The sequence below is a fragment of the Ranitomeya variabilis genome, chromosome 3 (genome assembly GCF_051348905.1).
Source record: "Ranitomeya variabilis isolate aRanVar5 chromosome 3, aRanVar5.hap1, whole genome shotgun sequence".
In the NCBI taxonomy this organism is placed as follows: Eukaryota; Metazoa; Chordata; class Amphibia; order Anura; family Dendrobatidae; genus Ranitomeya; species Ranitomeya variabilis.
Window position 1 is genome coordinate 675,827,945 of NC_135234.1, and position 19,421 is coordinate 675,847,365.

At 45.2% G+C, this 19,421-nt stretch overlaps 1 pseudogene across 1 annotated transcript in view; it reads left to right on the forward strand.

Annotated features, from left to right (window-relative positions):
- LOC143817767 (mediator of RNA polymerase II transcription subunit 17-like) overlaps positions 1 to 19,421 on the forward strand; it is a 37,377-nt pseudogene that overhangs the window by 15,101 nt on the left and 2,855 nt on the right. Inside the window, exons 8-12 of the transcript XR_013224183.1 lie at positions 4,688 to 4,815; positions 4,911 to 5,077; positions 13,601 to 13,738; positions 14,118 to 14,235; positions 15,568 to 15,712. The product of XR_013224183.1 is annotated as a mediator of RNA polymerase II transcription subunit 17-like (transcript). The remainder of the gene's footprint in view (positions 1 to 4,687; positions 4,816 to 4,910; positions 5,078 to 13,600; positions 13,739 to 14,117; positions 14,236 to 15,567; positions 15,713 to 19,421) is intronic.

Consider the following 19,421-nt stretch of genomic DNA (forward strand, 5'->3'; position numbering starts at 1 on the left):
TCATCTTTTGGGGTCCAATTTCTCCTGCTACCCTTGGGAAAATACAAAACTGGGGGCCAAAAATAAGTTTTGTGGGAAAAAAAAGATTTTTTATTTTCACGGCTCTGCGTTGTAAACTGTAGTGAAACACTTGGGGGTTCAATGTTCTCACAACACATCTAGATAAGTTCCTTGGGGGGTCTAGTTTCCAATATGGGGTTACTTGTGGGGGGTTTGTACAGTTTGGGTACATCAGGGGCTCTGCAAATGCAACGTGACGCCTGCAGACCAATCCATTTAAGTCTGCATTCCAAATGGCGCTCCTTCCCTTCCGAGCTCTGTCATGCGCCCAAACAGTGGTTCCCCCCCACATATGGGGTATCAGCGTACTCAGGACAAATTGGACAACAAATTTTGGGGTCTATTTTCTCCTGTTACCCTTGGTAAAATAAAACAAATTGGAGCTGAAATAAATTTTGTGTGAAAAAAAGTTAAATGTTCATTTTTATTTAAACATTCCAAAAATTCCTGTGAAACACCTAAAGGGTTAATAAACTTCTTGAAAGTGGTTTTGAGTACCTTGAGGGGTGCAGTTTTTAGAATGGTGTCACACTTGGGTATTTTCTATCATATAGACCCCTCAAAATGACTTCAAATGAGATGTGGTCCCTAAAAAAAAATGGTGTTGTAAAAATGAGAAATTGCTGGTCAACTTTTAACCCTTATAACTCCGTCACAAAAAAAAATTTTGGTTCCAAAATTGTGCTGATGTAAAGTAGACATGTGGGAAATGTTACTTATTAAGTATTTTGTGTGACATATGTCTGTGATTTAAGGGCATAAAAATTCAAAGTTGGAAAATTGCGAAATTTTCGCCAAATATTCGTTTTTTTTCACAAATAAACGCAAGTTATATCGAAGAAATTTTACCACTATCATGAAGTACAATATGTCACGAGAAAACAATGTCAGAATCGCCAAGATCCGTTGAAGCGTTCCAGAGTTATAACCTCATAAAGGGACAGTGGTCAGAATTGTAAAAATTGGCCCGGTCATTAACGTGCAAACCACCCTTGGGGGTGAAGGGGTTAAACACAATTTTTTTACCCTTTGTATTATTTAAAATGTACTGTTATTTTTATACAGGGAACTCTTATTTACTTCTGGGTCACCCATAGACAATAGATGTCCTGGCGGTCTGCGTTCTACTTCGATGTTTTAAAACGCCACTGCATAGTAGATCAGCTGCACACGGCTGTGTGGACCGAGGAGCCGGTTGTAAGACACAGCCAGGCTCCCCATAGAGAAGGCAGAGCCGGTTTATCACCATGTCTGCCTTCTCCATGGCTGTATACACAGAGCTGTGGTGGCTGGGTTTTGAGGGAGCAGGAGCTGCTAGAATCTAGGAGATCCAGACCACTGATGCCCCCACAAGTCTGATTTACTCAGAGAAATAAAATAAATACATATCTATTGGTAGAATGCCCCACAAAGGTCTTTTCACCAACTTTTTCATGTTGATTTAGACACACGATGTAATAGTGGCTACAGAGATGGAATCCTTTTTTTTTTTTTTTTTTCCCACCTCTCCTTTCCAATATCTGCACCAAGAAGCAGCCATAATGGGAACAGGGTCAAAATCTTGACCTCCCTTAAAATTGGGCGGTCACGTCATTAGTCCTTGGCTGTAGGGCCAGAGTCCTGTGATCCTCCTACGGCATACCGGCAGGTCTGGTGCAACGTCATCACGGTGCAGCACGACGCGCGCATGCCAGGTCTACTAATCAGAAGAGGTGTGGGGGTCTCAGCAGGTAGAAGGGGGACTCTTGGGGCTCTGCTTGTGCTCCGCTCTAGTGATCATCTCTCCTATGGAGAAGTCCTAGCTTGCAGATTGCTGGGACCCGCACCAATTTTGAGAAAGAGGTTCAGCTTTGTCCCATCTGGATTGTGTGCACAGCCTCATTCATTGTCTATGGGACTGCTGGGGATCGCTGAGGACAGAGCTTGGCTATTTCCAGCAATCTTGTAGACTGGGCTGCCTGCAATCAATGACTTCTTTTCCTCCTATATATAGGATCATATCTACCGACCTTTTCTGCTGTTATTGCGATGCTTTCTGTGAATCGCTAATGCTTGCACATGATGCAGATACCTCCTTATAGCGCTGAGCTAGAAACAGTCAGCATGTATGTGGGGCTGGAAACTAGCATTCAAATCTTATAAAAATAGAATGCGCAATAAAAAAAAAATCTAAACCACAGATGGATAATATTTCGAGTGACCGACTGTGGCAAAGCAGAATTCAACATAATCCACTTGCGCTACAACACCGGGGCCAGCAGGGGCAGCGCCTCTTTGTACAGTTATTGCATAATAATAATAATCTTTTTATTTTTATATAGCGCTAACATACTCCGCAGCGCTTTACAGGTTGCACACACATTATCGTCGCTGTCCCCGTTGGGGCTCACAATCTAAATTCCCTATCAGTATGTCTTTAGAATGTGGGAGGAAACCGGAGAACCCAGAGGTACCCACGCAAACAGGGAGAGAACATACAAACTCCTTGCAGATGTCGTCCTTGGTGGGGTTTGAACCCAGGACTCCAGCGCTGCAAGGCTGCTATGCTATCCACTGCGCCACCGAGCTGCTGTCCCTCCCATTTTTTGGTTGTTGTCTCTGTAGCGGCCATTGTTGCTGTGACTGTGGGGTGGTGTGACCCATAGCGTTGTTTTGCCTGGCAGTATGGTTGCTGTAAGACACCTGGGTCTCTCCCCCCGCTGGCATAGTGTCATGGCGGCGTTGGTCTCTTGGTCCCCATGCTATGTGGCAGCCTTTGTTTCTGTTGGGCTTTGCCTTACGGCATTGACGCTGTGGGACGCCTGGGTCACTCCTCCTACTGATGTGGTGTCATTGCTGCTTGTGTCCCTCACCTGTATTTGCACTTCCTCTTTCGGCAGAGGATATCACGTGACCGCTGCAGCCGATCAGTGGCTACTCATGGAATTTAATCCCTCGATGGCTGCTGATTGACTGCAGGGACACAGGCAGAGGAGCAGCGGGGGGGTGAAATAGGCGAGTACCTGGTGGTATTTTTTTGTTATTTATATAAGGCTCACATTGGCCCATCTGTAATATCCTCGTATGTTGTGGAGAATCCCTTTTTAATCAATTAGTTACATGTTCTCCAGAAAGGTGAGAAATGCAAATCGTGCCTCAGAAATCAAGTCTCATGTTGTTACATTGATTGGAAAAATGCAAGCGTTTTGGCAATAATTAAATTATAATAAGTAAATAATTACTTCATTTTGGGGGGGCTCTTTGTTCCCAGCTGTGATTTTATTGGTAACCCGTCCCCCCGTTATTTGGTTGGAATCCTTCCCTTGCATCATGGCTTGTGTCCTGACGTCAGCGGAGTGGCAGTGCAGGGGTTAAGTGCGCAGTTTTGCGGCATCTAATGTTCCTCGGCTCTTTGTTCCCGGTTTTCGCTGTTATTAATGAGCTTTCTTTGTGCTCCTGGATGGAAAATCCAACAGACAAAAGGTGGCACAGCGGAGGCCTCGGCGCCTGTAAAACGCCGCGTGTTTGTGCCGCGCAGCAGTCATTAAACGCAGTAACAAAGCGTCTCCACTTAAAATATCCACTTTTCCATGTTAAACGCGCCGGTGTTTGCTGTAGCTGCGGCGCCCCCCGCAGGCTGCTCTTTGTGCACATCGACAGAGCTGTGGTACTTTCTGCAGCCGGGAACATCCGGGCTTCCCGGCATAAAGAGGCTCAGCCGGAGAGCTGCACGCTGTGCCGTTTCCTTGGTTGCCTTTGTGCTGCGCTCCTCCATCGTGGGCTGAGCTCGGGCCGCTCTCTGGCGCTGCACACGGCCTCTGTGTGTGCGGGGCTCTGTATACCGCTCACTGGGGTTACTTGTGACCGTCCCACCCCACCAGGTAAAGACGCTTCACCTACCCAGCCAGGACCCTGAGATGGCAGACATTGATATACAAGGTGGCGACCTCCAGTAGGGGCGCTAGGGAACCACCCTTCTTTTTTTCTGCAGGAGAGCTGCATACTCCCTGCTCCGGCAAGTAGTCCCTCCATAAATCGCCATCCATGCTCTCTCATCCAGTGTCCTTCTCTGCACTGTCGGGAGACAAGAGCCCCCAAAAACAGCCGGGTGTCCCTTTCTATTGGTCTGACTTGTGTCTTTAGTCATTAACCCCTTCAAGCGCTATGAAGTAAATACCAGTCAAGGAGCGAGCTCGGGAGCCGAGAAGACTTCACGCAGGAGAGATTCTGTATGTATCACACAGCCAGCGCCTGCTTCTGGCAGCAGCAATTGGGGATGTTTAACCTATTAAAGGGGTTGCCCGACCTTAAGCTACAAGTCTGCAGCCACATTGCTTGCACTTTGCACTGTGAGGATTCTCTGGTGGCGGCAGTGGGGATTTTCATACCACCGGCCACATTCAGACTAGATGTCCGGCCTCTCTCTGTACAATTTCATTGAGCGAGGCTGCACACGTCTAGTCAGCATGTGACTGCATGTATGCAAATCACATACTTGCGGTCATGTAGTTGCCACTCCCGGCACTGGCGAATTCTCACAACACGCAGGATTATTCCCTCCATTTCCCCAGCACACCTGTGACTTCTATATATTATTTTCATTATATAATTTAATTTAGAATTTTTTTTTTCTTTTGTATTCCCTCAGGCCTCCAGCTTTCCATCTCATTCTGTCACTCCACAAATGATAAGTCTCAAAAGTCGTCTTCCGATAAGGTAAACGCAGAAGATCACCTGTACGTCCTGGAGCACAACCTGCACCAGCTCATGAGAGAGGTGAGACATCCGGAGGGTTGAGGGGCACCCTGGAGTTACTACTCCCGGCACAGATTTCAGGGCTGACTTCTCTTATTTCCCCTTTATCTGCTCAGTTCCACATCGTCATGCCCCATCCAGCCAGCGCTCTGTTCGGTCACAAGCGGATGCGACTCGCGGGACCGCAGGCATATGACAAGAATGATATTAATGCCATGCAGCAGAGCGAAGGCCTCCTGGAGAAGATCATCAAACAGGCGAAGCACATATTCCTGAGAAGCAGGTGAGCGCGCACATGGAAGGTCAGCAGGTTTCCTATCATGATTGCAATATACCATTAACGACTTGAGCGGTAGATTTTCGTCATGGGTCGATAAGGACAGTATGAAGCGGGCTCAGGAGCCCGTCACAGATGGCTACTGTATTACGGAGCTTGCAGCTGCAGCGACTAGTGCACTCTTAGATCATTGCAGTTTAACCATTTAAAGGGGTTGTCCGGTACTCTCAATCCCTATGTTTACTCTAAAATAATAACACTTATACTCATCTCCGGTGATGTTGCTGTTCCAGCGCTGTCGGCACTGTCTCTCCCTGAGGTTGTGTGACATTATGTCACGCAATCCCTGCCGCCAATCAGCGCTGGTTTCACTCTCCTCTCCTTCGGATCAATCAAGACATGTGGAGGAAGTGACAGATTAGCCGCAGCTCTGACTTGCCCCGGATGTCACATTCGTAGGAGAGGAGAATGAAGCCAGCGGTGATTGGCCTTTGGGATTGCGTAACATAATGCCACGCAATCCCTGGAGAGCCAGCGCCAACAGCACTGGAACAGCCCCAGCACTGGAGATGAGTATAGGTGTTTTATTTTACTGAGGGAAATAAATAGGAATTCAGAAGGGTTTGTCCAAATACTGGATACCCTTTAAATGTTGCGATCAATCGCTAACAGCGTCATTTAAATGACGTCATTACACTACATAATCACAGGGGAACTGATGAAACCTACAGAAGACCCCTGTAACAGACAAGTTCTCATATGCATGTCCACCACAGGCTTAGCTCTAGGAGAACTGTGATTTCACTATATACACAGGTCTGAGGTTCAAGTTCTCTAGGAGGACTAGAAGGAAAAAAAATAAAATAAAAATGGAGGGGTGTTTTGCACAATATAAAAATTCCAGTTTTCCCCTGTTTTCGACTATTAAAAATACAGAAATAAGAAACAAGAAAAAAAGGAAACGTTTTGGGTATTGTCATATCCAAAAAATCCGATCTATCAAAATATAAAATTGTAAAATGATTTAAACTATTCGTTAAATGCCAAAAAGGAAAAAAAAAGTAAATTGCCATTTTCCAGTTCACGCACGTCCCAATGAAAAAACTACAATTAAAGGTGATCACAGTGTCATATTCAGCCCAAAATGATTGTCACGCTGGCAATTCGCACGGACTTAGCCCCACCCTACTCACTGCGATCGCTGCTCTGCTCTCCCCGTCGTGGGCTGTCTTGCTGAGCTGCCTCTTGTAGCATTTCCAACACTGCTGCATCCTCCTGCTATTAAGTCTCACTCTCCACCTATACCTCGCATCAGTGTCTCTGACCAAGGCCTGTCCTGGAGAGGCACCTGGTGACTTCTGGCAGCCCAGCCTGTCCTCACCATCAGAGGCTGTAGGGAATACCCGGTAGTCACTTAGGCTACGTTCACATTTGCGGTCAGCGCCGCAGCGTCGGGCGCCGCAGCGGCGCCGCATGCGTCATGCGCCCCTATATTTAACATGGGGGCGCATGGACATGCGGTGCACTTGCGTTTTGCGCCGCATGCGTCACTGCGGCGCCCGCGTCCGGGCGCAGAGGACGCAGCAAGTTGCATTTTTGCTGCGTCCAAAATCAATGAAAAAAAAGGACGCATGCGGCGCAAAACGCAGCGTTGTGCATGCGTTTTGCTGCGTTTTTGTTTACGTTGTGCGTTGCGGCGCCGACGCTGCGGCGCACAACGCAAATGTGAACGTAGCTTTAGTTATGCCCCTCCAGGGTAACCGGGCCCATGGCGCAGTGGGTCCACACCCACCAGCGTTACAAAGATATCAAACATCAGCTCAAGTCGCAAAAGTACAAGCCCTCATACATGTCATGGGCATAAAAACAAAAAAATGTATGGGTCCCAGAAAATGGCAAGAAATTCAAAAATTTCACCCCAAAAATAATAAAAAAGACAAATATTGGTGTCACTATAATAATGCCTTCTCGGAGTATTATGTTGTCAGGCCTTTTCTTTTTCTTTTCCTTGTTTATTTTGTGGTTTAAAGAAAAATGTAAATACAAACCCCCAAAAAAGACAGAATTTTTTTTTTATTGGCAGTTTCATCGCACTTTGGAAAGTTTTACTTATTTTTCAGTACATTGCACAGTGAAGTAACTAAACTACACCTCAACCCGCAAAACAAAATCAAGCCTTTGTACGAATATGTCAACAGAAAAATTTAAAAAAATTACTTTTTGGAACCAGGGGAGGAGAAAATGAAAAATTGCTGGGTCCTTATAGGGTTTACAGGGGGATTCCCAGTTGTTAGTGATGGCCAGTTTTTAGGCTGTGCAGTCCCTTAATGATTAGTGAGGATTCTTCCTGGAGGTCATCACTTGGGACAACTGGTTTCCCTTCCAGGGACAAAAAATGAATATTGCAGTTGCAATAGATCAGCGGTTCCATACTGCGTGATCAGTGCCCAATCATATCCTGCGGGTTTAACCTGTTATTGACCATGGTACCTAAGGTGCTTGACAGAGGGAGGAGGCAGCACCTTCTGTCACCTTTTTTTCCCTTCCCCATGACAGCACCGGTACATGAGAGATGGTCCCGCCCCCAAGAACAGGAAACCTGCATAGGAGATAAAAGATGGGGGCGGCACCTCTCTCCTCAGTTTGGTTTCCTGTTCTTGCGGGAAACCTGCGGTGCTGCATGGGGAGAGATCTCCCTTGCTAAGCCGGTCTCTGACTGAGGTCCGCGGTGGGAGCAGCGGCGGCGGCGTGCGCACGTCGCCTCCATACCTGGCTGCAGAAGCGTCCTTCCCCACTGCGGACTCCCCGGCGTTCGCTCCTGGCCAGAGGCTGGGCTGGGGGAGAAAGTGAAAGCGTGCCCATCACGACGCTGGCGCCGAGTGAATGGAGGTACTTCCGGTTTGGAACCGGAAGTGGCGCTGAAAGCTGAAGGAACGGTGTGCTGACACTCCCCGGGGGGGGAGGAAGTTCAGGGGCGCACACACCGCTTCCTGCCCGGCCATATTTAATCTACAAGGCGGCAAGCAGGAACCGGTATCGGTCTCCTGCAAGATGGCAGATCCGATGGAATCGGCGATCCCAGCAGAAAACCCACAGCCTGTCGTGGTACTAATGGTCCGGTGGGTGAGTGCCTTTGTAAGGCAAAAAACATGTCAGTAACACTGTGTTTTATGTATGTATATGCAGGGAAAGAAAGTTACCTCTAAGCAGAAGCATAAAGTGTGTGCGCTCTGTGATAGAAGCCTTCCCAAAGCATATGAGAAGCGTATGTGCCGCTCATGCATAGAAAAAACTGTATCTGAAGAGTCATCATCATTGCTTCAGAGTATAAAGGATATTGTGAGAAACGAAGTGCACAGCACTGTAAAGGAGCAGTTAAAACATCATGGATTGCAGAGCTCCGTAAACCCGCCCTCTGCGCCTGCCCAGGTATCTGATGTAGAATCCGAGGGTGAACTGGGGGAGCTTCCGCCCGAGGAGGGTTCGGACCTGGACTCTTCAGATGAAGAGTGTGGCCGGCCATATATGTTATCAGAAGACATGGGGAAGTTGCTAAAACTGGTCAGGTCCAGCCTGGTGGTTGAGACTCCAAAAGAAAAACAAACGATTCAGGACTCTATGTTTAGTAATTTAGAAGATAAAAAACGGAAAGTTTTCCCATTTCACGATAACATATTAAATCTTATCAAAAAAGAATGGAAAAAAACGAATAAAAGGATTTCAGTTCCCCAGGCCTTAAAACGTAACTATCCCTTTGGTGAGGAAATTTGCGAGAAATGGGAAAAGGCGCCTAAGTTGGACGCAGCTATCGCAAGTACCTCCAGGGGTATAGCACTTCCCTTCGAGGATATGGGGGCCCTAAAAGACCCCCTAGATAAAAAGGCGGATGCCTTTCTAAAATCAGCCTGGGAAGCCTCAACTTGGGTGTTCAAACCTGGAGTAGCGGCTACTTGCACTGCCCGTGCCATGATTAAATGGCTAGAGGAACTAAGCGACCAAATAAAAAACAAGTGTCCAAGGGACAGACTTCTAGAAGTCATCCCTCCACTTCAAAATGCAGCAGGATTCCTGGCGGACGCTGCCATTGATTCTGTTCGGTTTGCTGCCCGGGCTAGTGCCCTCTCTAATTCAGGAAGAAGGGCGTTATGGTTAAAAAACTGGAATGCTGATTTTCAATCAAAAGTGAAGCTCTGTGCTGTACCCTGTGAGGGGCAATATTTATTCGGCAGGGCTTTAGATGAAATTTTAGAAAAAGCGGCGGACAAGAAAAAAACACTTCCCTCCGCCTCCCTTCTTTAAACGACGTTGGTATGACAATCGTCGGTCCTTTCGAGGATCGAGTAGAGGCCGGGGCCGCCCAACGGATAGAACCACACGGGGGAAACCTTGGGGTGAGAAAAGAGAAAGAGGGTTTCTTTTCAATAAACCTCCAAAACCAGATCCCAAACAATGACGCCATATTCCAGGTGGGAGGAAGGTTACGGTTTTTTGTCCATCAGTGGGTAACCTTACAGCCGTCTCAATGGATAATCAACTTATCAGACGGCCTACGGTTAAATTTCATCTCCCTGCCTCCTCACCGAATAAAAGTTACTCGTGTGGCCAAAAAGAACCAGTTAGTTCTCGAAAAAGAAGTTCGTCTCCTTTTAGACAAAAAAGTCCTGGTAAGAGTACCTCCACAGGAAATAGGGAGGGGATTTTACAGCACCCTTTTCCTCACTCCAAAACCGGATGTGTCTTTAAGAACAGTTTTCAACCTAAAAGAATTAAACAAATTCATCCGAGTGGAAAAATTCAAAATGGAGACTCTGAGAACGGCGGTAAAACTGCTGTATCCAGGATGTTACATGGCAGTGATAGACCTTACCGATGCCTATTATCATGTGCCAATCAGCAGAGAGCATCAACAATTCCTGAGGTTGGTTGTGCAGCTGGGGCAGGTCTACACCCATCTACAATACCAATGTCTCCCCTTCGGGGTGTCTGTGGCTCCTCGTATCTTTACAAAAATAATTTCGGAAGTAGCATCCTTCGTAAGGAGAGAAAACATTCTACTAGTGCCCTATTTAGACGAATTCCTCTTGATAGCAGACAATCAAGAAGATTGCATAAAATCAGTTACGACAGTACGAGAGCTGCTAACCAAACTAGGGTGGATAATAAACTTAAAAAAATCAAGATTGATTCCGGTCCAGATACAGGAGTTCCTGGGGATTCAATTAAATTCGATCAGACAAGTCTGTATCCTTCCAGACAGAAAAGTCGAGGCCATAAGACGAGTAAGACAAATACAGGTGGCCCAATATGTCTCGGTGAGGGAAGCCATGTCCCTCCTAGGTATGCTAACTGCAACAATCCCAGCAGTCCAATGGGCGCAACTTCATTCAAGGGACCTACAGTGGCAGATCCTGTCAGAACAAACAAAAACACCCTACAACCTAAATCGAAAAATCGTATTGTCACAACATGTTCGGGACTCTCTAAGCTGGTGGCTAGATTCCGGAAATCTAAAAAAAGGGGTCCCGTGGTCAATCCAGAATCCGGTGGTACTGACCACGGATGCAAGCCCGTTAGGTTGGGGAGCACACCTATCAGATCGGATCCTACAGGGTCTATGGGATCCACAGATGCAATTAGCCTCCTCAAACCTGAAGGAATTAACAGCAGTAAGCAGTAAGGCAAGCAATTCTTCAAACGGAAGAGGATCTCAAAGGAAAACATCTGGTAGTGTTGTCCGACAACAGCACAACGGTGTCGTATATAAATCGACAGGGAGGAACCAGATCAAGTCCCCTAATGGAAGAAGCAAGAAGACTATTTCTTTGGGCCGAAAACCACCTGTTGTCTCTTACAAGTACACACTTAAAGGGGTCGGACAACTTTGTCGCAGATTTTCTGAGTCGTCACGTCCTGCACCAGGGCGAGTGGTCGCTAAATCAAAGGATATTTGGAGAAATCTGTGCCATCTGGGGGCTTCCTCAAGTGGATCTTTTTTCCACAAGACAGAATCGAAAAGTAGAAAGATTCTACTCTAAACCCGAAAGAGAACCCGGAAGGGGTAGATGCGTTACTGCACCAATGGAAATTCCAACTAGCCTATGCGTTTCCCCCAATCCCATTAATCCCTACAGTCCTGAAGAAGATCCGAGAAGAGAAATCACGCATAATCTTAATTGCACCCTTCTGGCCAAAGAGAGCTTGGTTCACTTGGCTCAGACGTATGTCCGTCTCGGACCCATGGATACTTCCAGAGGTTCCAAACCTTCTGCACCAGGGTCCGGTGACACATCCTCAGGTTCACAGCCTACACCTCACTGCTTGGAACTTGAGAGGGGACTTCTGCTAGCAAAGGGGTTCTTGGATCCATTAGTTACTACTCTACTGTCCAGTAGAAAGAAAGTCACAACTGATAAATACCAAAAGGTATGGGGAAAATTTTTAGAATTCTCAGGCCGAGGGATTACAGATACCGTTCAGAAAGTCCCTATATCAGAGATCCTAGAGTTTCTCCAAAAGGGGCTGGAGAGGGGATTATCTACCAGCACTCTAAAAGTGCAAGTCTCGGCGCTTAGCGCCTTGTTTGACCAAAAATTGGCTGATCACCCCTGGGTGTGTAGGTTCATTCGGGCCTCCTTTACAGCCAGACCATTCAAACCTCGTCCAAAGGTCACTCCCTGGGATTTAAATTTAGTGTTAAATGCCTTGACCTCCTCTCCCTTTGAGCCGCTTTCCTCCATATCGGAAAAAGCGCTAACTTTAAAAACGGTTCTCCTAATTGCCCTTACCTCAGCCAGACGCATTAGTGAGCTTCAGGCTATATCTATAGACCCTCCTTATACTACATTTCTGGAGGATAGGGTAATTATAAAATCTGATCCGGCCTTCTTACCAAAGGTCAACTCGAAATTCCACAGGGACCAGGAGATAGTCTTGCCCTCATTTTGTGCCAATCCAAAATCCCAGGGAGAAGAAACCTTCCATTGCTTGGACGTCAGACGTTGCCTACTTCAATATATAGAAGTGACAAATCCATGGCGACAGTCTTCAGCCCTTTTTGTCTCCTTTCAGGGGGCAAACAGGGGAAAAAAGGCCACAAAATCAACCATTGCACGGTGGCTCCGTATGGCTATATCGCTTTCCTATTCCTCTGTGGGGCAGGTCCCTCCACCTGGTGTTATGGCCCACTCTACTAGGGCTATTTCCACATCTTGGGCAGAGAGGGCAAATGCGTCGATAGAGCAAATCTGTAATGCAGCAGTATGGTCTTCACCCTCTACTTTCTTCCGCCATTATAGATTAAATCTGGGGCTATCAGATCTTGCCTTTGGTAGAAAAGTACTGTCGGCCGTTGTCCCACCCTAGAGGTTCTTTCTATTTCTTCCTCTCATGTACCGGTGCTGTCATGGGGAAGGGAAAAAATGATAATTACTTACGGGTAATTTGATTTTCCAGATCCATGACAGCACCGCTCTAGTTCCCGCCCTATCTTGGTGATGGTTGTGTGATTCACAAAAAAAAAAAATAAGAATGGGGTAATAACCACTTAACATAACAATAGATAAATTATCTTTAGAGTTTAAAATAATGTATATATGCCTAAAACTAACGTAGCGGTTACCTTACATTCTCTGTAAACAAACTGAGGAGAGAGGTGCCGCCCCCATCTTTTATCTCATATGCAGGTTTCCTGTTCTTGGGGGCGGGACCATCTCTCATGTACCGGTGCTGTCATGGATCTGGAAAATCAAATTACCCGTAAGTAATTATCATTTTTTCAATGGATGGTGCATTACTGTGTGTTGTGTTTTTTGTTTTGTTTTTTTTTATAATGTAGCCAGGAATCTTTGACCCCAAAAATTTGGGAAAAATTCTTTGTTGCCAAGTGTCCTGTTATTTCTAGGATATGCTTTTATATTGACCCTATAACACAGGAGCCGTAAACCCTACGCTACGTCCATCTTTAAAGAAACCCTAAAGGTCTGAGACAAGTCTGGAGTAGTAAGTCCTTTTCTGAGATCCTGCTTTCATGTCGTTCCTCTGTTATTCATCATGCAAATGTAGAAGTAAATTGACAACTGGGCGTATCCCTACACAATCCGATGCTCTATGTTAGTACATTTCCAGGAGGAATAACACGGGAAAATCACAATGCGGAGATCTGCCACAATGTGTTCCATAATCACACTTTATGGAATACATTTACTAAAGCTGATTTGTCCCAGTAGTTTCCAGGTTCCTTTTTAGTTAGGGATTCGGTTTCCTCCTTCACCGCCAAACTGTAGCAGGGCTGACTGTCAATCACCTCGTGGGGGGTGGAGTTAGGCTGGGAGCGGGGGTAGCAGAAGATCTGTCTCCGCCCAGAGCCCTCCCAGCATTACTAGTGCAGGGGAAGTTTGTCAGTATTTAATAATACTTTTTCAGGAAGAATCATGGGGGAATACAATTGAGATTCTGTAACTGCAGGTAAACTTTCTAGTCATACATTTTAACGCACATTAAATCATTTTTATTTTATTTTTTTCATTGTAGGACCGCCCGCACTATAGACACCCTAGCCAGCAGAATCGAAGACCCTCAAATCCAGGCCCACTGGTCCAATATCAACGATGTCTACGAGTCCAGCATGAAGGTCTTAATAACGTCCCAAGGTTATGAACAGATCTGCAAGTGAGTGGTGGTGTCTGTATACATACTGTGCCTGGGGCCAACCATTAGCCAAAAAGTGACTTTCCAAAACTACAAATCCCAGCATGCTCGTCATGTTTAGAGGTCAAGCAGGTAGAGGCTATAATTGTAGACTTTTGGGTCTATTCAAAAGGAATTAATTAGTTACTTTTGCAAAGCATTGCACACTGGTAAAGGCGCGATCAGTTTCCTGGAGCCATGTCATTATGGGTAGCTAAGTGGTCGGAAATGATCAAACATGTCTTTATGTAACTCGCGGTGCAGAAATGACGGGATTTGGGGCGTATATTCGCCAGTCCCATGAGCAGTACTTGTATTATTTTCCCTTAGATTACGTTCTTTGTGATTTTTCTTCCTCCAGATCAATTCAGTTGCAGCTGAACATCGCGGTGGAACAGATAAGAGTCGTCCACAGAGATGGCAGAGTGATCACCCTGTCCCATCAGGAGCAAGAGCTGCAGGACTTCCTGCTGTCCCAGGTGAGCCTCCATCTCCTCCCTGCCCTCCAGCAATATGCAGCTCCGTTACCATCTGACCATTGCATTTTGGGCACTTGTCATCTGATCCCAGTCTGACAACTCTTCCAGTACAGAGTGTGGATTGAGGTTCCATGCTGCTGACGCAGTCCTTAGTGACGTCATCGCTGAGACTCGGACAGACTGAATGTTGGAGTAGAGAGCCAACGCTCAGTTTGACCATTGTGTTCAACTGTAACTGCAAAGCTTACAACACTGCCTCCACTCCCCACAGAGCTCTGCCCTCTTAGCTTTTCTATGTGGCCTCCCATGCAGTTGAAGATATAGTTTCTTGATATAACAGATGAGTCCATATAATGATTAGCTGCAGTTTAAGTAGGTTCTGTACATAGCGTTGACAGGGATCCCTCCTGTTTCCTCTGCCTCCTGCTTGTAAAAGCTGACATAAAGAAACCTATCTCGAGCAGGAGGCAGGGAGATTTAAGCAGCATTAAATAGGACACTGTGAGAATTGTGGAACTCGAAAGGGGTATGCGAGGGCTGGGCTGTAGTCGCTACTCAGTGACATACAGTGCTGTGCAAATTAATTGGGACAAAGGAAAAAAATAAAATGTTACAACGCACGATTACATACTAATTCTGAAAATTACCTTTTTCCACTGGCTAGTTGACCAAGATTTATTTATTGTATATTAAAACTGGTTTGAATCACTGACTGGTAACCAACTTACGATTTTACTTAAAAAAAAAAAAATGCTTTGTCCCAATTAATTTGCACAGCACTGTGTAAAGGGCTTAACTGCCACAATCAATGTTATCTCAGATGGCATATGCAAGCGACTGTCAGCTACAGCAATACTGGTATATGCTGGTGGCCTTCAAGGTTGGACCCCACCAATCATAGTGATGGTATGATTGTGATGGCAACAGCCAGCTTCTTTAGCAATGACCTTTCATGGCTTATCCTCCTTGTGGAGTGTGTCAGTGCCTGCCTTCTGGACATCTGTCACATCAGTAGTCTTCCCCATGATTGTGGAGCCCACTGAAACAGACTAAGGGACCTTTGTAAATGCTTAGGAAGCCTTTTCAGGTGTTTTTTGTTAATTATTCTAAATTACTGAGATAATGACTTTTGGGATATCATTGGTTGTAAGCCATAATCATAAACACGATCAGACATAAACATTTGAAATAGCTCACTGTTTGTAATGACTCTATATAGTGAGTTTCACTTTTTATAGTGAAGAACTGAAATAAATTAACTTTTTGAAGATATTCTAATTGTGAGAAGCACCTGTACATTTATATTCTCCATTTCCTCCTGTGTGTTCTCAGATGTCTCAGCACCAGATTACTACTAAAGTAATGGGTTGGCACGTCCTTAGCTTCAGCAACCATGTCGGTCTGGGCCCAGTAGAGAGTATCGGCAGCGCATCATCCATCACTGTGGCGTCTCCCAATGGGGATTATTCTGTCTCCGGTATGTGGAGCTTTTCTCAGTGGTCTCCCTGTTACTTTCCCTCCCTCGCCAGCTCATTAAATAAAAGGTTTATTCTGTAGATTGCCTTTACAGCAGAACAGGGGGAAGGAGAGCACCATACTGTAGAATAATGTAATGTATGTACATAGTGACTGCACCAGCAGAATAGTGATCGCAGCTCTGGAGTATAATACAGGAGGTAACTCAGGATCAGTAATGTATTGTATGTACACAGTGACTGCTCCAGCAGAATAGTGAGTGCAGCTCTGGGGTATAATACAGGATGTAACTCAGGATCAGTAATCTAATGTATGTTCACAGTGACTGCACCAGCAGAATAGTGAGTGCAGCTCTGGGGTATAATACAGGATGTAACTCAGGATCAGTAATGTATTGTATGTACACAGTGACTGCTCCAGCAAAATAGTGAGTGCAGCTCTGGGGTATAATACAGGAGGTAACTCTGGATCAGTAATGTATTGTATGTACACAGTGACTGCACCAGCAGAATAGTGAGTGCAGCTCTGGAGTATAATACAGGATGTAACTCAGGATCAGTAATATAATGTATGTACACAGTGACTGCACCAGCAGAATAGTGAGTGCAGCTCTGGGGTTTAATACAGGATGTAATTCAGGATCAGTAATGTATGTACACAGTGACTGCACCAGCAGAATAGTGAGTGCAGCTCTGCAGTATAATACAGGATGTAACTCCGGATCAGTAATGTAATGTATGGTACACAGTGACTGCACCAGCAGAATAGTGAGTGCAGCTCTGGGGTATAATACAGGATGTAACTCAGGATCAGTAATGTAATGTATGTACACAGTGACTGCACCAGCAGAATAGTGAGTGCAGCTCTGGGGTATAATACAGGATGTAACTCAGGATCAGTAATGTATGTACACAGTGACTGCACCAGCAGAATAGTGAGTGCAGCTCTGCAGTATAATACAGGATGTAACTCCGGATCAGTAATGTAATGTATGTACACAGTGACTGCACCAGCAGAATAGTGAGTGCAGCTCTGGAGTATAATACAGGATATAACTCGGGATCAGTAATGTATGTACACAGTGACTGCACCAGCAGAATAGTGAGTACAGCTCTGGGGTATAATACAGGATGTAACTCCGGATCACTAATGTAATGTATGTACACAGTGACTGCACCAGCAGAATAGTGAGTGCAGCTCTGGCATATAATACAGGATGTAACTCAGGATCAGTAATGTAATGTATGTACACAGTGACTGCACCAGCAGAATAGTGAGTGCAGCTCTGGGGTATAATACAGGATGTAACTCCGGATCAGTAATGTAATGTATGTACACAGTGACTGCACCAGCAGAATAGTGAGTGCAGCTCTGGAGTATAATACAGGAGGTAACTCCGGATCAGTAATGTATGTACACAGTGACTGCACCAGCAGAATAGTGAGTGCAGCTCTGGGGTATAATACAGGATATAACTGAGGATCAGTAATGTAATGTATGTACACAGTGACTGCGCCAGCAGAATAGTGAGTGCAGCTCTGGAGTATAATACAGGAGGTAACTCAGGATCAGTAATGTATGTACACAGTGACTGCACCAGCAGAATAGTGAGTGCAGCTCTGGGGTATAATACAGGATATAACTGAGGATCAGTAATGTAATGTATGTACACAGTGACTGCGCCAGCAGAATAGTGAGTGCAGCTGTGGGGTATAATACAGGATGTAACTCAGGATATGTAATGTATGTACACAGTGACTGCACCAGCAGAATAGTGAGTGCAGCTCTGGGGTTTAATACAGGATGTAATTCAGGATCAGTAATGTATGTACACGGTGACTGCACCAACAGAATAGTGAGTGCAGCTCTGGGGTATAATACAGGATATAACTCGGGATCAGTAATGTAATGTATGTACACAGTGACTGCACCAGCAGAATAGTGAGTGCAGCTCTGGGGTATAATACAGGATATAACTCAGGATCAGTAATGTAATGTATGTACACAGTGACTGCACCAGCAGAATAGTGAGTGCAGCTCTGGGGTATAATACAGGATATAACTCGGGATCAGTAATGTATGTACACAGTGACTGCACCAGCAGAATAGTGAGTACAGCTCTGGGGTATAATACAGGATGTAACTCGGGATCAGTAATGTAATGTATGTACACAGTGACTGCACCAGCAGAATAGTGAGTGCAGCTCTGGGGTTTAATACAGGATGTAATTCAGGATCAGTAATGTATGTACACAGTGACTGCACCAGCAGAATAGTGAGTGCAGCTCTGGGGTATAATACAGGATATAACTGAGGATCAGTAATGTAATGTATGTACACAGTGACTGCACCAGCAGAATAGTGAGTGCAGCTCTGGGGTATAATACAGGATGTAACTCAGGATCAGTAATGTAATGTATGTACACGGTGACTGCGCCAGCAGAATAGTGAGTGCAGCTGTGGGGTATAATACAGGATGTAACTCAGGATATGTAATGTATGTACACAGTGACTGCACCAGCAGAATAGTGAGTGCAGCTCTGGGGTATAATACAGGATATAACTCAGGATCAGTAATGTAATGTATGTACACAGTGACTGCACCAGCAGAATAGTGAGTGCAGCTCTGGGTTAAAATACAGGATGTAACTCAGGATCAGTAAGGCTGGTTTCACACTTGCGTTTTTGTCTGCAGCGTTTTTTGCACAAAAAACGCATGCGTTTTTTCCCCCTATATTCAACATTGAAAACGCATGCGTTTTTTTGCACATGCGTTTGTTTGCGTTTTCAAACGCATGCGTTTTTTGTCTGCATGCGTTCATTTTCAAAAATGCTACCTGCAGTATTTTCTTGCGCGTTTTTTTGCCGCGAAAAAACGCATGCGTTTTTTCGCGGTAAAAAAATGCATTGCTGTCTATGTAAACGCATGCGTTTTTAAGCACATGCGTTTGTTTGCGTTAAAAACGCATGCGTTTTTATAGAAAAAAAACAGAAAACACACTGAAAAACCACCCACCACCATCAAGGTCATAAAGGGATCCAAACCCTAACCCTAACTCTACCCCTAACCTCACCCCTAACCGTTTAATGAACATTTTCTGACAGTCATAGTGCCACGTATTTAAGTGCCACGTATGTAAGTGCCACGTGCCACGTATGTAAGTGCCACGTGCCACGTATATAAGTGCCACGTATGTAAGTGCCACGTATATAAGTGCCACGTATGTAAGTGCCACGTGCCACGTATGTAAGTGCCACGTGCCACGTATGTAAGTGCCACGTGCCACGTTTGTAAGTGCCACGTATGTAAGTGCCACGTACTTCAGTCACATTTAGGGGTAGGGTTAGGGTTTTCTTGTTTTTTCTTGTGTTTTCTTGTGTTTTCTTGTGTTTTCTTGTGTTTTTCTATAAAAACGCATGCGTCTAAAAAACGCATGCGTTTTACCGCGTTTACATGCGTTTTTTCACACATGCGTTTTTTTAAAAAACGCATGCAGATAAAAACGCAAGTGTGAAAGCAGCCTAATGTAATGTATGTACACAGTGACTGCACCAGCAGAATAGTGAGTGCAGCTCTGGAGTATAATACAGGAGGTAACACAGGATATGTAATGTTACATTTTTGTTGGAAATGTATTTATTTTTATTTTTTTGCTTTCACATTGCTTACATTTTTGTGAAGAATCTAAAGAGTTAATAATTGTTTTTGT